The 22,783-nt window shown below is 41.5% G+C and overlaps 1 long non-coding RNA gene across 9 annotated transcripts in view; it reads right to left on the reverse strand.

Moving 5' to 3' along the window:
- Positions 1-22,783, reverse strand: part of LOC149119544 (uncharacterized) — a 170,148-nt gene that overhangs the window by 39,752 nt on the left and 107,613 nt on the right. For 8 of the 9 annotated variants that reach the window (XR_016228097.1, XR_016228099.1, XR_016228096.1 and 5 more), the window contains exon 2: positions 21,344-21,455. This is a non-coding gene — a long non-coding RNA (uncharacterized LOC149119544). Of the gene's footprint in view, positions 1-17,721; positions 17,741-21,343; positions 21,456-22,783 lie in introns of those variants that run through there. The other variant, XR_016228102.1, reaches the window with a different exon arrangement.

Below are 22,783 nucleotides of genomic sequence, written 5' to 3' on the forward strand. Positions count from 1 at the left end.
TATGAAGTTGGGATAACAGTAATGTTTGACTTGCCTTCCTGGGTAGCAGTGAGGACTGTCGCTCCCCGTCTTCGTGGAGGAACAACACTAAACCCTGCCTAGGCTTCATATCCGAGTCACGGCACCATTATGTCGCTCCCCCTCTTCGTGGAGGAACGACACAGGACCCTGCGCTGTTCTTTCGTCTTCTCGGCCCTCCCCGGGTTTGCTGCTGGTTCTTCCCGGGTTGGCTACCGACCCTTCCACCTCCGTGGAAGGGCGGTTCCCCCTAGCCACTTTCCCCACTTCCGCAGGGGAGCGGCACACCGCCGGCCGGCTCTCTCGGGGGCTGCACAGGTGTTATTCGGATAGATGTTCCTGGTGTATGTTGTCTCTCTCCTCCTTTATAGTCCTCTTCCGCCAATCCCAACTTGGCTGCCCACACGCCGAGTACGCTGCTCTCCTCCAATCAGGAGCAGGATCAGCTCCTGGAGGTCATCACTCAAGTTGGCAAGAGGCAGCTGCGTAGAAGCTGTTTTCTCCTTTCTCAGCGCCATATTGTGGGAGAGCAGATGCATAGAATAAGTCTTAATTCCAGTAACTTAGTCTAGTCCGAGTTGCTCCCCACAGATCCCCCTTTCTTTTTATTTTTTGGCGTTGATACGCGCCTGTCTTCGGTGCCCCGTGGCACACACTCTGCTCTGCTTGCTAGAGTCGCCCACAGGTGCTTACAAGCCCTACCAATCAGGCAAACCGAATCCGGTCCTCTCTTCGCCATGTTGTGAGGAGGTTTTTAGGCGCTGATGCGTGCCTGTGTTCGGTGCCCTGCAGCGCATGCTCTGCCAGAACTGCCTGCAGCTGCTTACAAGCCCTATCAATCAGGCAAACCGAATCCAAGCCTTCTCATTGCCGTATTGTGGGGAGACTTACTGGTGTTGATAACGTGCCTGTCTTTGGTGACCTGCAGTGGGTAAGCTGCTAGCCGCCAGCAGGTACTTATCGTCTAATCAGGCAGACCGAATCCAAGCACTCTCATTGCTGTGTTGTGGGGAGGCCTTATTTTTTCTCTATTTCTCTATCTCCGGGCATTCCTATTTCTCCTATTTTACTTCTATCTGCCAGCATTCCTATTTCTCTCATTTTACTTCTAAATTTCTGTTTCTCTTATCTTCACGGCTTCCTGGCGCCCGCCCCGAGGCTGCTTCTCGGTGCCTCGCCGCCCCGCGGCGGCTTCCCGGCTTTGCGCCGCTTCAGCCCGCGCTTCTCTCATCTGCGCGGCTTCCCGGCTTCGCGCGCGCACTCCGCGGTCTCTGCGCCCCTTCGCGCCCACTGTGCCCCTTCGCGCCCACACCATGGCCTCGCACTAGCCCCACGTTCCCTATCTATTCACGCCCCGTGCTCTCTCTGCACGCGGCGGCTTCCGCGAATCACACAGCACAGCTCACGTTTCCGCCACCACCGGTATTCAATCTAAGTTCCCCGGGCTAACCTGGCGAATTCAACCTAGCTTACGCGTCTCCGCCTTATGGTTTGGCTTCCTGTCTTTTGCTCCCCGGGCTAATCTGACGGATTCCAACCTGGCCCACGTTTCCGCCTCTGGTTTAACTTTTCGCCTTTTGCTCCCCGGGCTGACTTAAAGAATTCCAAGCTGGCTTACGTTTCCGCCTCGGCCTGCCCCCGCAGCTTCAATTTCCCTAACATTTTTCTCCACCCGGTATGTTTCCCTAAGTTTTCTTCCAACAATATTCCTCCCTCATTTCTCCTGGCTTCTCCCCACAGTCCGTATCCGAGTCTGTTTGTTCTAGCTTTCACTTTCGCTTTCGACCTTAGAGATTTCTCCCAGCTTCCCCCCGTAGTCCGTATCCGAGTCTATGCCTAGGCTTTCAATAGCTTCTTCCGGCACCCTTTTCATCCGGCTTTCCCCTAGGCTCTTTGCTAGTCTCTCTCTCCGGTATTTTCCCACTTCTTCCCTCCTAGGTTTCCTATCTGAGTCACGGCACCATTATGTCGCTCCCCGTCTTCGTGGAGGAACAACACTAAACCCTGCCTAGGCTTCATATCCGAGTCACGGCACCATTATGTCGCTCCCCCTCTTCGTGGAGGAACGACACAGGACCCTGCGCTGTTCTTTCGTCTTCTCGGCCCTCCCCGGGTTTGCTGCTGGTTCTTCCCGGGTTGGCTACCGACCCTTCCACCTCCGTGGAAGGGCGGTTCCCCCTAGCCACTTTCCCCACTTCCGCAGGGGAGCGGCACACCGCCGGCCGGCTCTCTCGGGGGCTGCACAGGTGTTATTCGGATAGATGTTCCTGGTGTATGTTGTCTCTCTCCTCCTTTATAGTCCTCTTCCGCCAATCCCAACTCGGCTGCCCACACGCCGAGTACGCTGCTCTCCTCCAATCAGGAGCAGGATCAGCTCCTGGAGGTCATCACTCAAGTTGGCGAGAGGCAGCTGTGTAGAAGCTGTTTTCTCCTCTCCCAGCGCCATATTGTGGGAGAGCAGATGCATAGAATAAGTCTTAATTCCAGCAACTTAGTCTAGTCCGAGTTGCTCCCCACAGAGGACCAAATAAATAATACATAAATGCTAAAAGAATTGTATGAATTCTAGTTACTAACTAACCAGAGGAGTAAACTATTAGCTAAATTCCATTCTGGAAACATTCTAATTGCACTCATCTAGCTGTCTGTGCTTTCTACTAAGGTCTTTCTGTGTCACTTAACCTCAGAACAAACCTGATGCTTAACTGCGGAATCACACACAATTTCTTATTCATAGAAAATTCCCAGTTCCATGTGACGTAGTCTTCTCTGCACCTGTGTCTCTTACGCTTGTAGACTACACAGCATCTAAATTTGTATGAGTATGAGGAAAAGACAGATTCATGGAATCAAATGAGAGAAGAATGACCAGATAAGGAAAGAGAAATAGCAGATGATGGCTACTACGTGTTTCTCTCTGGAAGGTAATAAATGTATTTGCTATACAAGTGTATGTCAAGCAGTAGGTTAGTTATAAATAAGTTGATAGATAAACAAGATAAGCTTGAGAGACCACTAGTCTGTTCTGTGAGATTTCTAAAATTTCTTCCATTTGTGTCTTGGGGTTTAAGATGACGCAGTCATCATAGAGGCCACTGTAGAGTTGGTTTGTTTATGGTACTGATAGGGATTTTTCACAATCTATGAGTTGTTAAAAAAAAGTTGGTTCCTGCTATATCCTGGATATTAATCCTTTGTCAGAGAAGTAGCTTGCAAATATTTTCCCCTCTTCTATGACATATCGCTTTGCTCCATTGATAGGACCTTCTGCATAGCAAAGGAAACAGCATTTTAATCATTCCATTTGCCTGCTTTTGCTTCTGTTGCCTATACTTCTGTGGTCTTACCAAGAAATCATTGCCTATACCAATGGCTTGAAATGGTCTCTATTTGCTTCCTTCTAGTAATTTCATAGTTCGAGGCCTTACATTTAGGTCTTTGATCCATCTTGAGGTGTACTGATCTAATTTCATTTTTCTACAGTTTAGCCAGCACCATTTATTGAAAAGACCAATGTCTATTCTTGGCACCTTTGCTAAAAAGAAGATTGCTATATGTATGTGGATTAATTTCTGGGCTCTCTATTTCTTTCCATTGATCTGTGTGTCTGTTTTCATGTAGGTACCATGCTATTTTAATTCATAAAGCTTTGTAGTATGCTTTGAAATCAGCTAATATGACACTTTGCACTTGATTTTTTTTCCCCAGGATTGCTTTGGCTATTATGATTGTTTGCTGATTTCATGTGAATTGTATGATTTTTTTCTGATTAAGTTAAGAATGTCACTGGTATTGTGATAGGGACAGCACTGAATCTGCTTTAGCTATAGACACTTCTCATGAAATATAATTGGACAATATAAAAAATGGTCACTAGCACTAGCAATCAGGGAAATTTAAGTGAAATCCACAATTTGATAATAGGTATTACCTCACCTCTGTTAGAATGCCTAAGAGAAGGTAACAAATGCTGGCAAAAATTTGGAGAAAAGGGAAACTTTTATTCACTGATGGTGGGAATATAAATTTTTTTAAAAAATAAACCCTAGAAATACAACTGGATTATGATCCAGCAATCCAACTACTGGGTCTTTATCCAAAGGGCATGACTCTCTATGTCAAAGAGACACCTGCTCCACCATGTTAATAGCAGCACTCCTGACAACAACCAAAATGCAGAATCAACCAGGGTGTCCATCATCAGATGAATGGACTAAGAAAATGTGTATATCTACAAAATGGAATGCTATTCAGCCATAAAAAGAATTAAGTCATATCATTTTCAGCAAACTGGGTGTAACTGCAGTACATCATGTTAAGTGAAATAATTCAGTTACAGAAAGAAATATAATATTCTCCTTGTGAAACTAAAGACAAAAAACAGTATGTATACAGAATGGTGGTTAGTAGTGGCTCAGAGAAGTAGGGGATTAAGGCAGTTCAGATAACATAGGGGAAGCTAGTCATTAATTGAGAGAAATGTCATACCAACATGAGTTTTGAATAGGGGAAGATGGGTGGGGATATATGGGAGCTCTTTGTGCTACACAATTTTCGTTTTGTAATTTTTTTTGACAGGCAGAGTTAGAGAGAAACGTCTCCCTTCCATTGGTTCACCCCCAAAATGGCCTGGAGCCAGGTGCTTCTTCCTGGTCTCCCATGTGGGTGCAGGACCCAAGGACCTGGGCCATCCTCCACTGCCTTCCTGGGCCCCAGCAGGGAGCTGGACTGGAGGAGGAGCAACTGGGACAGAATCCGGCCATGTTTTGTAATTTCAAACTGTTTTGAAATATAGAGTATCTTTTAAAATGTTGGTAAGGCTAATAATGTGAATTCCAATTCTGAGCCTGTATTCTAAGTGGCAACACAGACTCAGTCCTGGAAATATCATTTGCAAGTATTCTTCACTCATATGGAAGACAGGCTAAGACAGAATAGAAAGGGCAAAGAAAACCTCAAGGTTTACATAATAATCTAATTAGAAGGGTTAAGGAGAGTTTTCAGCGTATATGAAGTGACAGGAAAAAATATGTAGGTGATCTTCAAAAAAAGACTGTGTAGTATCTTGAATCTAGGAAAAGAAACTGACAGAGAAGCCAGTTTAATAGTGTCAAGTAGGTTTTGATGTGTAGGAAAGATGGCAGATTTAGAAGAGGAAACTCAGAAAGAATCATAGAATTGTACAGAGAACATTATTTCTCAAGTGAGGGGAAAAGCCAAGTGAAGTGGCTTACCAGTGCGAATGTCACTGATAGTACAGCAGCTGGCACTACTGGATGGGACTTCTCCAATTTCAGGTCACTATTACCCAGCAGAATGTTAGAATTTGTTTGCCTTGTGATTCTCAGTCAAGCTTTTTGTCAGGGTAGTCCTGATTATCTGTCTTGGTGTATGCAAGCTACTGTCATCGTCTTTTTAATGCAAAGCAACTACACTTTGTTTATTCCATAAGTATTTGCCCTAGGCCTTCTTTATGTTGGGTCACGTAGTGCTCACCTGCTGATACAATGGTAAGCAGGACATTGTAATACAAACAGGTTATATCAGATTACTACAGATGGAAAATCGTTAACTGAGAGTTTGCTTTCTGTAAATTCTACGGAACCCAATGTTGGGGATTAAAAACTGATCCAATCATCTGCAATGTACCATTTCTCCAGTTCAAACCATCCTGCTTACTAATGGTGAGGGGCCTGGTATTTCTCTTTGACATTTCTTACTGAGACTGCCTAAGGGCCCAAAGGCAATATCCAGTGTGCAATTTTATGAATGTATGTCCCTGAGGTTTGGATTGAAAATGAATTTGTTTTCAGGTGGAATTCCCTGGAGATTTGGTCGATGCAAGCTTACGTTCCAAATACATTTAAGAATCTCAAAACAGGATGAAACTGTCCTATTCCTGACCACACCACCGGACTCTCCCATTCATGCCTGCCTGAACCAAAAGTAAAGCAAACCAATGCAAACGCATTTCCCACCCCTAAGTAGCATATTCATGCCCACTCGAGTGTGAGCAAGTTATGCCAAGGAAAGCTCTGACTGCTGCACATGTAAAGCTGCTTGAAATTTGCAATCTTCCAAGAAATTTCAGATAAGCAAAGAAAGCAATGAAGACGAATTTTAAAAATCTCTCAACTTTTACTGGTTTATAAGTAGAAAGATTATTGCTTGAAATAGCATGAAATGAATGTGTTCTAAAATGTGTGGTCTTAGATTTTTCACAAGGAGCTCACGGCATCAAAGAGCATTAAATGCCAAATCTGTCCACATCTAGTAAAAGAATACCTTCTCTAGACAAGCTGGGCACCCAACTCAGGGTTAGCATGGTTCCTGTTGGGATCAAACTTTCAGTAGGAATAATAGCATAGGGAATGTCCAATATATAACAGTAAGATTTGGGACATCATGATTTACCTTTTGCAGCATAAGACATCTTTCCTATTTTAAGCATTTTAATTCAGGGTAGTTTAAAATTTGTGAAACCAAACGGTGAAGGAGTAATATCAAGAGGTCCCATATCCCCCTAACCCCATGTCCCCTACTGTTTCATAGTAGTGTATTTGTCACAATTGACAAACCACACCCAGCTTCCCCTATTTCTTAAACCACAGTCCTTCTATCCCCTTCTATCCCTTCCACCCTTCTCAGCCTCTAGTAATCAACATTCTTTGTTCAAATTGAGTTTTGTTGTTTAATTTTAGATCCCACTTATGAGAGAACATACGCTATTTGTCTTTCTGTGTCTGACTTTGTTCACTATTATATTTTTCAGTTCCATCCAGTTTTCTGCAAATGACAGGATTTCATGTTTTTATGGCTGATTAGTATTCCATTTTCTCTGTCCATTCATCTGATAATGGCCACGCTGGGTGGCTCCATATTTTGGCTATTGTGAACAGAGTTGCAGTAAACACGGCAGAGTGGGTTGATACAATGAGTTCATGTCTTTTGAGGACATACCCAGTAGTGGGATTACTGGATCATATTGTAGTTCTATTTCCAGTTTTTCAAAAACTCTCCATGCTGTTTTCCACAGTGGCTGCATTCCTACCAACAGTGCGTAAGAATTCCCCTCTGTCCGCAGCCTGGCTAGTGTTTGTTATTTTTCGTTTTTAATGGTAAAAGCCATTCTTACAGGGTTACAGTAACATCTAATTGTGCTTATGATTTGTATTTGTAGTTCCCTGATGGCAAGCACATTTGTTGGCCAAACATGGATATCTTGATTTCTTCCTTTCCAATTTCCATGCCATTTGCTCTTTCTATTCCCAGCTGCTCTTGCTGACACTTTAAGAGGGCTGAAAGTGGGCCGCCTCCTCCTTTTGCAGCCAAGAGGGGGAATGCTTCTGAGTTTCCCCATGCAGTAGGGTACTAGCTGTTGGTTTGTTGTCTGTAGCCTTTATCATTTTGAGATATGTTTCTTCTATACATAGTTTACTTTCTTTTCTAAAAGCTTACTTGAAAGGCAGAGTGACAGACATCTTCCATCCACTGGTCGCTTCTGAAACGGCAGCAAGGACCAGGGCTAGGCCAGGCCAAAGCTGCAAGCTTGAAACTCCATCGCAGCCTCCCATGTTGGGGACAAGGGTCCAGCACTTGGAGCAGCTGCTGCTGCATTAGCTGAGAGCTGGATCAGAAGTGGAGCAACCGGGACTCCAACTGGCACTCGTTGGCAAAGCTGGCAGTGCAGGCAGTGGCTTAACCTGATGCACCACAACCCTGGCCCTCTACACCTCATTTGTTGAGTGATTTTTTTTTTTTTTTACTCATGAAGGCATGTTGAATCTTACAGGATAATTCCTATGCAGCTACTGAGATAATCATGTGGTTTTTGTTCCTCATTCTGTTGGTGTGACTTACGATGTTTATTGCTTTGCTAATGTTGAAACTCCTTCAATCTCTAGAGCAAACCCCACTCGATTGTGATATGTGATCTTTGTGATGCAGTGTGGGATTTTTGTTTGCCAACAGTTTGCATCTGTGTTCATTGAGGATATTTCTTTGCAGAGCTGTGCATGTGTTGTGTCTGCTTTTGGTATTAGAATAATGCTGGCCTCATAAAAAGTTCGGCAGACTTCTATCCTTTGCAATATTTGCAATATTCTGAGATGTATTGGAGTTTTCTTTAACTGTTTTGTGCAATTCAATTGTAAAGCCATCAGGTTCTGATGGAAGCCTTTACTCACTGCCTCAATCTTGTTACTTGTTATGGGTCTGTTTATATCTTCTCAATGTCATCTTGGTGTGTTATAGGGACCCAGAAATTTATGTGTTTCTTCGAGGTTTCCAGGTTGTTAGCACACAGTTCTTCATAGCAGGTTCTTGTGATCCTTTGTCCTTTGGTAGTACGAGTTGTGTGGTTTCCTTTTTCATCCCCAATTTTGAGTTTCTCCTTTGTTAGTCTGGCTAAAGGGTTGCCTACTTTTTTTGAATCTTCTCAAAGATCAGCTGTGTATTTTGCTATCTTGTTTCAAGTTTGAATTTCATGGATTTCGGTTCTCATTCTTATTATTTCTTGCCTCCTGCTAATGTGGTTTTTAGGCTTGTTCCACTTTTTCTACTTTTCAATGTAAGCACTTATTTCTATAAACCTCCCTCTGAATCCTGCTTTTGCTGCATCCAGCTGGTTTTGACATGTTTCTTTTCTTTTTAATTTGTTTCAATAAATTTTTAATGTACTTTTTAGTTTCTTCAATGACCCATTGGTCATTCAGGAGCATGTTGTTTAGTAGCCACGTATTTGTAAATTTTCTAGTCCTATTGATTTCTAGTTTTATTTGTGGCTAGTATGTGATCTACCCTAGAAAATGTTCTATGTGCTGATGAGAATACATATCCTATAACCACTGAGTGAAATGTTCTGTAAGTGACTGTTAGGTCCATTTGCTTGGGAGTGTGGCTCGACTCTGATACATTTCCATTGACTTTCCATCTTGATTGTCCATTTGTCATAGGTGTTGAGATCCCTTATCATGATAGTACTGGTGTCTACGTCTCCTTTCAGATTGATACTGGCTTTATATATCTGGTTGGTATTGTATTGGTGCAGACATAATTATGATTGTTAGGTCTTCTTGCTGAATTAATCCTCTTACCCATATATAATGTCCTTTTGTTCTCTCTTGACAGTCTTTGCTTTAAATTGCTCGATCTTACATGAGTATAGCTATTCCCACTTGGTTTTGGTTTCCATTTGCATGGTGTATCTGTTCCCAACCATTCATTTTCAGCCTGTGTGTATCTTTACCTGTAAAGTACATTTCTTTTTGAAATTTTTAATACAAAGAGAACTTACTTCATAGGTACAATTCTAAGAAGATAGGCATAATTCTCTCCCTCCCTCAATAGACCTTCCTTTTCTGTGTTAATTTTTAGAAAAAAGCAGAATTTCAATCTACTCTGTAATCACAGGCTTAATAAAGTCCATTTCTTGCAGGCAGCATATGTTGGGCTTTAAAAAAAAAATCCATTCAGCCAACCCCTATCTTGTGACTGGAGAATTTAATTCATTTACATTCAAGGTTAATACTGAGAGTTAAAAACTAATTCCTGTAATCTTGTGGCTTGGTTACTGACTATCTACTTCGGTACTGAATTCGATGCTGTCATGTGTTTTCCAGGTGATTTCTGGTACTGTGGGTCTCCCTTCAGAGTACTACTAAGGCTATCCTGGTGGTGATGAATTCTGCTGTATTTCTCCTTCACTTCTGAAGGATAGTTTCCTTGGAAGTGTTATTTTGCTTTTTGCCTTTATTCAAGACCTTGACTATATCATCCCATTCGCTTCTGGCCTGTTGGGCTTCTGCTGAAGGTCTGCTGTTACTGTAACTGGGTTTCCTTTATTCTCTCTCTCAAGGATTCTCCACTTGTCCTTACCATTTTGACTATGTTGTGCCTTGGGGAAGGTCTTTTTTGGTTGAGTCTTCTTGGGGTCCTTAGAGTTTGCTTTATCTGGATGTCCCTACGTCTTTCAAGAAGGGGGAGGTTTTTAACCATGATTTCATTCAGTAGGTTCCCAAAGCGTTTTTCCTTCAGGTATCCTTATAGGTACAAATATTTCCTAACTAAATAGTATCTCATATGGTGTGTAGACTTTGAGTGTTTGCAGAAATCTTGTCCTCTAGAGATCAGGAGTTCTCTGTTCTGCTTAGTTTGTTCTGGTATTGAAGCTCTCAATTGCATTTATTTCATTGATTGAGGTTTTCAGCCTCCAAATGTGTTTGATTCGTTTTTTTTTTTATTTGACAGGAGTTATAGACAGAGAGAGAAAGGACTTCCTTCCGTTGGTTCACCCCCAAAATGGCTGCTATGGCCAGTGCTGCGGCGATCCGAAGCCAGGTACTTCTCCTGGTCTCCCATGCGGGTGCAGGGGCCCAAGCTCCTGGGCCATCCTCCACTGCCCTCCCAGGCCACAGCAGGGAGCAGGACTAGAAGAGCAGCAAGCAGGACTTTGCGCCTATATGGGATGCCGGTGCCACAGGCCGAGGATTAACCAAGTGAGCCAAGGCGCTGGCCCCTGCTTGATTCTCTTTAATGGTTTCTATCTGTGTAGAATTTCTCATTCATGTTGTGTGTTGCTTTCCTAGTTAAACTGTATCTATGTTTGCTTCCATCTTGGTAAGTTTCTGTAAGCTCATTGTTTTAAATTATCTTCCAGCCATTGCATAGACATCCTTCCGAGCAGGCTCTATTTCTGGAGAAGTATCGTCTTCCTTGCTTCTTCATGTTGCCTGTGGGCCTGCAGTGATGTCTGTGCATCTGGTGCAATGTTTCTTTCTTTTTATGGAGTGGGCTTCGATTGGAGAGGATTTCTGTGTATCTGGAATGTGAGGTGTCACTTGAGTTGCTGCTTTGGTTATCAGTGTACTCAGGGATGCAACTTCTGAGTGATGTCAACAGTGTCTACAGGAGCCACCGTCGTCTCATATGCAGCCATTCATGGAGGTAACAGTAGGACTTTGAAGTAGATCTGAGCTTCTAAAGGTGTGTAGCTGTAGTCCCCAGAGATCTGAGTGTCCATTACATTAGGGTTGGGGGTGGCTGCACCCATGTTCCTGCAGCAGTGGGATGCAGAGGTCTGTCGCCTCGTCCTGCCAGGCAAGCCTGAATGATTCTGGAGGGCTTGAGGCACCCGCTCCTATCCTCTGGGACTGTGGATGGGATCTTCCCCAGGTACCTGTGGGTAGGACTAGCTGATTCTGGGGCTTACAGCAACTAAGTCCACAGTCCTAGCACTGGAGGATGAGACAGAGCCATTGTACCAGTCCCATGAAGTCAGGTTATTCTGGGGGATTGTGCAGTATGAGGTCTGATTCTGGAGCAGTGCAACACAGTTCAGTTGTTCCTAGGTCCCACAAAGTATGCCTCGGTAATCTGGAGGAATACAGAATAGGCACAGGCCCAGAGTTGCAGTTTACAGCAGGGTCTTTTGCAGCTCTCACCAGCTCAGTGCCAGTCATTCTGGGGATTGTGAGCTTCCCTTCACCAGCCTGAAGCAGAGGAATGCAGGGAGGAGCCGGTAGATCCCACAGGTGAGTGTGATTTACTCCAGGAATTGTAGCACTAACAGCAATAGTTCCAGAATTGCAGGACAAAGGCGGAACTACCCACTGTTGCCATAGGGAGTGCAAGGGGGAGGACGGCGACTTGTGTCCCAGCCGCTCTGCGCTCAGAGCTGCGTGAAGGGCTTCCTCAGGGACGGTGCATGGGCTGCTGCTGGCAACTCGTCCCAAAGAGCAAAGGGAAACTTGCCTGGATCACACAGAGCACTCAAGTAGGGCTCCAGGGTTTGTGCCCAGGACTCCCCACAGCTGCAGGATTCACAGAGACCTGTTGTCCGCCCTGCAAACATGCCTTTCCCTGCTGCTGACACTTTGGAAGTGCCAGGGCTGCTTGCTGCCCCTAGAACAAGTGGAACTTAGCAGCTTCGTGGCAGCAGTTTGTGTCTGGTGCTTTAGGGGCCGAGGGAGGCAGTGTACGTACTCTCGCTTTGGAGAAAAGTAGTTACTCAGACCTCAGGACGCCTTCGAGCCTGGATTTAACATCAGTGAGGACTGTGGAATTCTCCTGGAGTCAGGATGCCCGTCTGTGGCCGTGGTGCGCAGTGGCTGCACTGCCATGCCTTGTTCCTGTCTCTCAGCTGGTTTTCAGTGTGTGTGTGCTGCCTGCAGGTCTTGTCACTGTTTCCCTCCATTGAGCGCCTGGAAAAATGGTTCTTCCCTTGTTGTTCTGCAAAGTTTCTCTTGCTCAAGTGGATGCAGATCCTCTTTATCTTTCAAGGTTCACATGTTTGATCGGGTGCTCTGAAATCGGGATAGTTGATGCAATGCTGTTGTTCCATCCAGTGGTGATGTTTGCCCAAAGGGTGAAGTACTACTGAAGAGCTGCTAACCAATGTGACAACCTAAAGATGAGAAGCCTTTTTGAACTATCCGTAGGCTGCCATCATTTTGCACTTTGTCAGAAGAGTCAAAATCTCGCCAAAGGAAGCTCCCTATTCTCCTCCTATACAGGAGGATGCCCTTGGTTTCAAAAATAGTTTGTTTGATATTGTCTTATTACAGAGCAACTTTATGAAGAATATCCATAGCCTTACCAACCAAAGGCAAATATGAACATGTGACTATATTTACTTCGATGTTTGTTTACTAAGCATATTTTATCTGATTGAGCTCTGCCCAATTTAGTGTCTGCAACATCATATTAAATTATAAAAGCTTATTTCTTGTTTATTGCCATATATACTTTTAATGCGTGAATAATCTTTCATCTCACAGGTACACAGAGTTTAAGAAATACTCTTATGAGAGCTCTAACTGTTGGCAGCAACAAAAAATGAAATCAGAGTGGGGTCACTTGGAACTTTCTGGCATATATATAAATTCTATTCCAATCTTTGTGCATTTGATAACATTAAATCAATTAAGTGGTATCTAAGATTCCAATGTGCAAAGCTACAAGTAATACTTTGGGATAAAAATGAAATACTGTATCAAATGTTTATTGAGCTCTCATGCATGTTGGATAACTTAATAGCTCTGTCTCCTATCTTTTATGATAACATGCGCTCACAGGTAAAGAATTGCCAACAATGGTAAATGCTTAGTGTGCTCTTCCATGGCTCACCTCTTTGAATGATATCTTCTGCTTTTTCATTTTCATGGTTCGCCTACTTATTGTGCTAAGGTGGCACTTAAAAAATTCCAAGTATATCCGGATCAGTTTGACAGACTGCAGACTGGTGGTTATCCTGGTGCTCTGAAAATTAACCTTTTTCGCCTTGAATTCTTTTGTTCTTCAGTAGTTCTAAACCTCATTATGAATTTTTATGACTATAATCAAAAGCCAAGGTTCTCGGAGCTAAAGCTAACTTCCTTGGCATTTTTTGAATGAGCCTCTGGTAAGCTCAATTTCCCTTTTCTGATTGGCCAATTTGACATGAGATGGATGAGACTTCTCCTGGAGATTGTTCTTCAGGTATACAGTATACTTCATTTCTTTGAGCTCACATCTCTATTTCTGTTTGAAAGGCATCTAGCAAAAGAACTTAACCAGAGCCTTCAATATTTTACTACTTCCAGGGAGGCGGGTCAGTGCCAGCACCCCACAGGGGCACTGGTTCAAGCCCTGGCTGCTGCACTTCTGATTCAGGTCCTTCCTATGGCCTGGGAAAGCATAGGGAGATAGCTCAAGTGCTATGGGGGACCTGGCAGAAGTTTCTGGCTTCGGATCAGCTCTGGCTTTTGTGGCGTGAACCATGAGATGGAAGACTTCGCTCTATCTCCTGCTGTAATTCTGTCTTTAATAGAAATCTTGAAAAAATATTTTACTACTCCAAACGAGTTAATTTCATAGAATCCCAGAGCAGAGACATCTTGGTATTAAGTACTCAGCAGATCACCATTAGATTTTATTGTTGTGGTAAAAAGTAATATGCTTTTCTTAAAAGACTAGTGTGGGAAAAATCGTAACATGGAAATAACACAGAAATAAAATATATCGACCAGATTCACGAGTATCTATTGTATTTAAGAATACGGTAAACAATGTTTGTCATAACAGATAATTGAAAACTCAACTTGCTACAATGTACTCAGAAGCAGCAGTCCCCTTTTAAATAACACAGAGTGGTGAAGAATTGGAGAAAAGGGTGCACGAATCCATGTTGGAAGACAGTATGGACATATCACAGATATCTGAAAATAGACCTACCATACTCCTGGGAATTTACCCAAAGAGAAATGAAATCAGCGTATGAAACAGTTCTCTGTACCCCATGCCTATTGCAGCTCCACTCAGAATAGCTAAGATATGGAATCATCAACCCAGATGTCCATCAACTTATGACTAGATGAAAAAACTGTGGTATATATAGACAACAGAATGCTACTTGGCTATGAAAAAGAATGAAATCCTGTCTTTTGCAATACAATGGATACACCTGGAGACCGTTGTGCTTAGTGAAGTAATGAAGACCCAAAAAGACAAATATTACATGCTTTACAGATACTAATATACAGAGTGGAAATGACATCCTGAGGTGATTCTTACTTGCAGCCCTTGCGTATACTTCTGTAGAACAGTGGTCTTTGTACTTTTTTAATTATGTATTTAGTGGAAGATTAGGCCTGTGATTATAAAATAAATTGGAAATATGCTATCACAAAAATTAAAAGGGAAAAAAGCAAGGGGGTGGTGATTACAGGCTTAAAATTATATAAAAAGAACAGAGGTCATAGATATTACTAAAAAAAGATAGTTGACTTTGTAAGAAATTCGGGCAAATCTCTAAGGAAAATTGACTTCCATAGTCTTCATATTTGAACTGAGACTGAAGGTGGTCTTGGGAATCTATAATGTAGGTTTTTAGTACTTTCCAGGAGATAGGGGACAGGGCTGTGAGTTTAAGAACTGAGCCATATTACATTTGGGACTCTGACAGTAGAGCATGTCCTGTTAGAGGATGAGAAAGAAGACGACAGGAAAGAAACTTGCTATCTTGGCCTGTACTCTAGGTGGGAGAAAAACAGAAATAAACAACTCTTAGGAGATTTTCTAAGTCCAATTAATGTAGTTTGTCATTCATGGTTACATTGGCAAACATAGTCTCAAGCTATGAATCAACATAAAAATGACATCTGGCATAATGACACTATTGGAATCCTCAGCAGAAATACAACATGTGAAGTTACCCTAAAGATATCTATGAAAGACGAGAGACTGAAACATGTTGTGTACTTCAGGCCAAGGGCTGGGCATAGAGGTTGGTGACAATAGAAAATACACTTGACAGATATCACCTCAACTTTTGGCCTGAATGAACATCAGTCTTAGAGAAGGAAGAAGACGTAAATGACACTTGTCTTTGAGGAGCTAAGCCACGCCATGTAGTAGCTCTGTGGCAGGAATTTTAATATCACTACTTATAAAAGTGGTTCTTTATATGGAGATTGGGGGCTTTACAGAAGTGCATGCAAAAAATTTTTCTTGATTAATGCTGAGAAATCAGTATTAGGAATGAAGAATGGAGCTAATCTACATACAACATCTTTTTTTTTTAAAACAAAAACTTAGAAAATTTGTTTGCAAAGTAGGAAGTAAAAAGCATGATTCTAATATTTAGGGTAGGAACAAAATTAGAAAAAGTTAAACTGCAGCAAAAGGCAGAGATACTGAAGTTGGCTTAATGGCTATGCAATCCAAGCAAGCAGACCCAAGTTTCTTTCATGCAAATAAGCATTAAGAGTATGGGAATGAGGGACAACATATCTTAATCATGAATTTTAAGCACTTAGAAACAGAGCCTCAATTTCTATAACGTATGGAGAAAGATGCAGCGGCTCTGTAAATATTAAAGCTTTACATTACTGCGGAGAAAAGTAAAGGGGTAAGATTTCTGGATGTGGGGAACTTAGATCTTGGTGAAGGTAGTTTTCATACCTTTTTTTAAAGTGGAAGGGACCCATGCATCTAATTACTAGAACAAGAACACTGGGAAAAATCATTAGTAGAATAAGGAAAAGGCAAACAGGACAAAAATCTAACAAAAGGTAAGAATACAGTGTGTCAGATATTAGATTTAATGAGAAAATTCACTGTTTGCAACTTCAGAGAAAAATATTGCAGAAAGCAGTAGTAGTTATATTAGTATCACAAAGTGGAACTGAGGGCAAAAAAACAGCAGAGACACACAGAGATGCTACATAACAAGAAAGCTAAAAGGCAGAACAATCCTAACTGTTTATGCATCAAACAAAAGAGCTACAAAATAAATGAGGCAAAAGCTAATAGAACTGAAAGGAGAAATACAGAAACCTACAATTACAGTTGGAGGAGCAACCTCTCAGATGATATGACAGAATGACCAGAGATATTCTGATTTCATCAAGAATACAGAAGTTGACAGCACTATCAACTAAAAGGCTCTAATCAACCCTTATAGGATATTGTGAAAAACAACAGATGATGCCTCTTTCCAAGTGCCCACTTAACAATTACCAAGACACACCCTATCTGGGACCATAAAGCTGACAAATTTCAGAGAAGTAAAATCATACAGAGTGTATTCTCTGATCATAATGGAGTCAAACTATACAACAAGAAGCTATCCGGAAAACCCCCAAGCTCTTTCAAACAAAAGAACACATGTCTACATAGTATTTGAGCCAAAGGGGGTGTCTTGGGGAAACAAAAAATGTTAAGGAAAATGGAAATACAACATATCAAAATCCGTCAGCGACTGCTAAAGCAGTGCTAACAGGTGTCAGTATTGCTGCTAATATACTTTTGTCAAAGTTTGTTTTATACCTTTGTCAAACCAATGGTTAATAATGATCTATTATAGGTTTAAGGATCTGTGATTTTAAAATTTATTGTACATGAATGAAGTGGGCAAATTCTCATCTGATTAGTGTTTGCAACCCTTGCCTGTATTTCCACTGCACTAGGGTCTTTTCATTTGTTGAACTCTTTTCTTGTGCAGCATTAAGCTCTCGACTGTAACGTAAATTTAAAAATGTTATCTCAAAAATTATAAAAGAAGATAAAGAGGGAGGGAGTGAAGTATCATATTCCTAGAATTGTGTCCATGAACTACATGGAATGTATTCTCTGTATAGCTAACACATTAACATGAGAATTTTGCTACAGCAAATACATGATGATTACTCTGAGCATCTAATGCACTAATAAAATACTTTTAAAAAAATAAATGGTTCAAATAATCTACACACCCAAAGACCTATCGAGAGAGAGAAAAAAACAAAAGCAAGCGGAAGGAAACGAACAATAAAAGAGCAGAAGTCAATGAATTAATAACAGAAATAGAGAAAATTAATGCCATTGAACTGGTTCTTTGAAAAGCTCAGTAAGATAGACAAACTTGGAGCAAACCTGCTAAAGATAATTTCTGTGTCCGCTTTTGCTCAGGAATGAAGCAGGGTATACCAATACAAACCATGCAGAAATCAAAAAGCATAGGGAGGAAATGTCATGATTATCCCTAACCACCTATACTTGACTACTTAGATGGAATCAATCAATCCCTCAAAAGGCACAAGGTACTGCCTTCACCCAACATGAAATAGATAACTTGAACAGTCTTATAACTATGGAAGAAACTGCACTTACCATTAAAACCTCTCCCAAAATAAACCTTCAGTCTCAGACAGTTTCACTGAAGAAGCCTAGTACACGTTTAAACACCAATTCTACATGATGTCTTCTGGAAAACAGGAGATGGCGGAACACTTCCCAACAGGTTTTAATGGCAAAACCAGACAGACAATACAAAAAAACCAAACTGTCAGGCCAATATACATTATAAATGCAGACTTGAAAATCTCCAACAAAATATCACCACATAGAATTCAGCAATACATACGTAAAATTGTATACAGTGACCAATTAGGGCATGTGGGGAGCAACTCGGACTAGACTAAGTTACTGGAATTAAGACTTATTCTATGCATCTGCTCTCCCACAATATGGCGCTGAGAAAGGAGAAAACAGCTTCTACGCAGCTGCCTCTTGCCAACTTGAGTGATGACCTCCAGGAGCTGATCCTGCTCCTGATTGGAGGAGAGCAGCGTACTCGGCGTGTGGGCAGCCGAGTTGGGATTGGCGGAGGAGGACTATAAAGGAGGAGAGAGACAACATGCACCGGGAACATCTAAGGGGAACATCTAAGAGGAACACCTGTGCAGCCCCCGAGAGAGCCGGCCGGCGGTGTGCCGCTCCCCCTGCGGAAGTGGGGAAAGTGGCCAGGGGGAACCGCCCTTCCACAGAGGTGGAAGGGACAGTAGCCAACCCGGGAAGAACCAGCAGCAAACCCGGGGAGGGCTGAGCAGACGAAAGAACAGCGCAGGGTCCTGTGTCGTTCCTCCACGAAGAGGGGGAGCGACAAGGGCATATTCCAGGAATGCACTATCTAGGTTATGGACAAATTTCTGGCAAGGGACTGCTCTGTGAAAGGATTTTTGACAGATGTTGCCAAGTACCCCTCCATAGGGATTCCTGCTTGACCACTATTCTATCAGCGGAATTTTAAATATTGCTGTGCCATTCATTAAGGAGCCACGGCACTATAACTTCCTTCTACATTCACGGCAACAGGCAGGATAACAACCCTAGTTGTGACTGCAGTAAAAAAAAATTAAGCATCACCCCTTAAGGGTCTCATGCAATACAAAATTAAATATTGTGAAGGTGAGAGTATTCCCCACATTTACTTCCAGACTGAATGTCCACCAAACAGCCATCTGCTCGCTCTTTCTTTACTTGATCCTGAAATTCCTATGGAAAAACAAGTGGCCAAAAATATACAAAACCAATCTTGAAAGACAGTAACAAAGTTGCAGGAGATACACTTCCAAATGTCAAACCTTACAACAAACCTACAATAAAGACAGTGTAGTCCTGGCATAAGGACAGACACAGTCAAGAGCCCAGAAATACACACATCTTCGAAAGGTGTCACAAGAATCAGTGTTTTCATGAACAGTCCTGGGAAACTGGATATCCATGGGCAAGAGAACGAGGTCGAATCCACACTTGATACCATAAACAAAAATTAACTCAAAATAGAACAGAGACCTAAACATCAGAGCAAACACTATAAAATTCATGGAGAAACACACTAGGATAAATGTATGTGATCTTGAATTAAGCATCTATTTCTTAGCTCGACATAGAAACCCAAGCAGAAAACTGAATAAATTTGACTTCCTAACAATTAAAAATGATTACACTTCAGATGATAACATCAATGAAATGAAAACACAACACATAGACTGGGAGCAAACATTTGCAAATCCTACCTGGTACCTGTGTAATATCTAGACTATGTAAAGAACTAGGAGCTCAATGATAGAACTCAACTGAAAATGACCAAAGGACTTGAACAGACAAATTTATCCAAAGATGCAACACAGATGACAAATAAGCACGTGAAAATAATCTCAATGTCATTAGGAAAACGTAAATTAATATGACAATGGCATACTATTTCACACCTCTGAGGACAGAACATTGGTGAACCTACACACGGTTCCAGTAGCCACAGAGAGCGGTGAAGCTGCTGTGCATGACAGCTCAGCAATACTTCAAAAAGTTCAACATAGAGTTGATCTGTGATCCAGAAGCTATACTCTGAAGTACATACTCAAGAGAACCTCAAATACACTTCCAACACCTTGTCCGTGGAGTTTACAGCACATTTACTCACACAAGCCAAAGGGTAAAAATACCCAAACATTCATCAACTGATGAGTGGATAAACAAAGTACAGTTTGAAAGAGAAAGAAGTACTGATATCCTGAAAAGACATTACATGAAGAATCCAGGCACAAAGGGCTAGATGCTGTATGATGAAGTTTATATGAAATGTTCAGAATAGGCAAATTCATGGAGCCAGAGAGGACGTTAGTTTACCATGGGCTGGAGGAGGAAGAGAAGCACAAGTCACTGCTAATGAATTTCCTGTGAGGCTGAAAAGGAATGTTTTGGAATTAGGTAGTGTGATGGCTGCTAACCTTGTGCACGTACCAGAAACCAATGAATTGTGTACCTTACATACTGAATTTTATGATCGTTGAATTATATTTCAATGAACAAGGCTTACAGTCGTCACTGTTCTGTTTTTACTTGGGTTCTCTAGATGTCTACATTCTCACTACTAATATCCTTTCTGCAAAGTGTCTTCACAGAACACTTGGGTTTAAATTATACTAAGTGAATTTGGTGAATACAGCACACACATTCTCAAAGGGCCATTACATAAAGGTCTTAATGGACTCTGTCTTTATAACATTGTTTTCAGGTACATTTAGAGTGAGGTTGAACTCGAGATGATTGCATTAGAATGTTATCTTAGAAGCAAGGTGATTCTCCCAAATTACTCCTAGAACAGCTGTAACAATAAAGTACCCCTACATAGATACAATTTAACAGTATTACATAAATACTCTCCTTTATATGTATAAGGACATTACATTATTTTAGGATGCGTAAAAATACAAAAAATTTCCTCCTGGGAGCCTCACATATTTGGAGAGCTCAATCATGGTGCCTGCACTTCAACCTCATGAAGGAGCTCCCATTAACGCTCATAAATCCTACTTCTTCAGACAGATGCACAAGGTCACTCTTACTGTAATTCCCTATGCTCCCTACCACCTCCAAATTTTCTGTAGTGTTTAGCTTTACTAGATCATATGATATTCCTAATGTTTTGTTATTGAATATTCTTGTATTTTTCCACATTTAGCTCTCAGTGCTTCAAATAACAGCTATCACCTACGCACTCTCCAGCAAATCAGTTTTTCTTCTCCTTTTCTATTCAACGCTTTATTTCTCTGGTAAGACAGTGCTGACTTCTCTACCTGGTTCCAATTGTGAGCTTTGTATTCTCATAATGCTTTCCATGCACTATAATGACTATTTGTATGTAAGTCTGTGCATTAGGGTAATGCTATCATAATATGCTGTACTACATATACTATTCTCTATATAGTATATTATATATAACATATATATATACCATGTAACACTATGTATTTGTCTATAGTATATAACAGTATAAATATACTATATATGATTTACATATAGTAAATATATTCTTTATAGTATATAGTCAATAACATAGTATAACCCACATAATTATGACCTATATTCATATCATATCATATACTGTATATATTATAGCATACATAATATATATACTTTACAATGCCACAATTATATAATATTATACACATAACATTAATATGTAATATATACCATAAGTGACATATAGAATTTGCTTAGCAATTAATTGAATGAAACTTACCAGTTGTTGCCATAACAGTCCAACGCAGGTCTATCAGTTAGCAATGGCTGGGGACATCTGCTCCATGCAGTTATTTAAGGATGGTCTCTAAGGCTGATGGGTATTCTGCTGTCTGTAAAGAAAAGGCCTCTTTTTAAAATGTTTTTAATATAAAGGGAGCAACTTCATGTACTTCATAGATACAATTCTAAGATAACCAGGTTTCCCTCTTCCCTCCCTTAACCACCCTTCCTTCCTTCCTTTCCTTTCCTTTCTCCAATAACATAATTTCAATTCACATTACAATCACAGGCTTAATTCACCACTACCCTAATGCTCCAGTACCAAGTAGAGACCCCACTGTTCCACAGGAATATAAACAAAAGCTATAAAAAATAAATCATAAGGGGGGGCGGTCCAGCCCAGGGTCATAGTAGATAAAGCTGCCACATGCAGTCCCAGCATCTTATACGGGCATCCCTTGAGGCCTGGCTGCTTCACTTCTGATCCAGCTCTCTGCTGTGGCCTGGGAAAGCAGAAGATGGCCCAAGTCCTTGGGGCCCTGCACCCACGTGGGAGACCTCGAAGACCCTCCAGGCTCCTGGCTATGATTTGGCCCAGCTCTGGCCTTTGCAGCCCTTCAGGGAGTGACCCGGTCCCCCCCACACACACACACTTTTCTGTAACTCTGCCTTTCTAATAAATCTTTTAAACAATCATAAGATGTCAGTTTTATTCAATGTCATCCAGCTGAGCCAAGGGGGGAGAGGATTACAGTAATATAGGCTTTTTATTTAACTCCCTTATCCCAGAAATGATAGAGCTAACCCTTATATACCTTGTATTGAAAAGAACAAGCCAAGCCACATAGCCTCACTGCAAGATTGGGAAGCTGGACAGTTTTGTGTAATGGAGAAGTATTAATTTTGGTGGAAAATTAGCCAACCCTGTCAATATGCTTCTTCTATTAAACAAGGAACCTTTTAAAGTAGAAGACATATTTCATTTATCCTGCTATTCTCAGTCATCTGCTATACAAAACACAGATGGGGTAAAATTTGTGAAATGCTCATCAATGTGTGAAAACACTTTTCTGTGCCTTCAGCCCTTTAATTGGTCTCATCACAACTCTCCAGCCATCAAACCAGATTTTTACCTTTATGTTCTAAGGAAAAAAAACCAATCCAGTAAAGAAGAAAAGAGATGGGAGGTGGTAAAGATGCAAGTAAATTAGTGGACTATATCAATGTCAACATCTTGTAATATCATCTTAGAGTTTTGCCAAGCTGTTATTAATGGGGAAAAGAAGGTGATGGACATATGAAATCTATTGGTGTTATTTCTTTTTTTCTTTGCTACAGAAATCATAAGTAGTTTAAAACAGCACTAAGAAGGGTCCCTAAAGACAGCAAAAATTAAATAAAAAACAAAACCACCCAGTAGCACTGAGAGGGGTCCCTA

This window comes from Oryctolagus cuniculus, chromosome X (genome assembly GCF_051225735.1).
Source record: "Oryctolagus cuniculus isolate XC-2025 breed Fujian yellow rabbit chromosome X, ASM5122573v1, whole genome shotgun sequence".
In the NCBI taxonomy this organism is placed as follows: Eukaryota; Metazoa; Chordata; class Mammalia; order Lagomorpha; family Leporidae; genus Oryctolagus; species Oryctolagus cuniculus.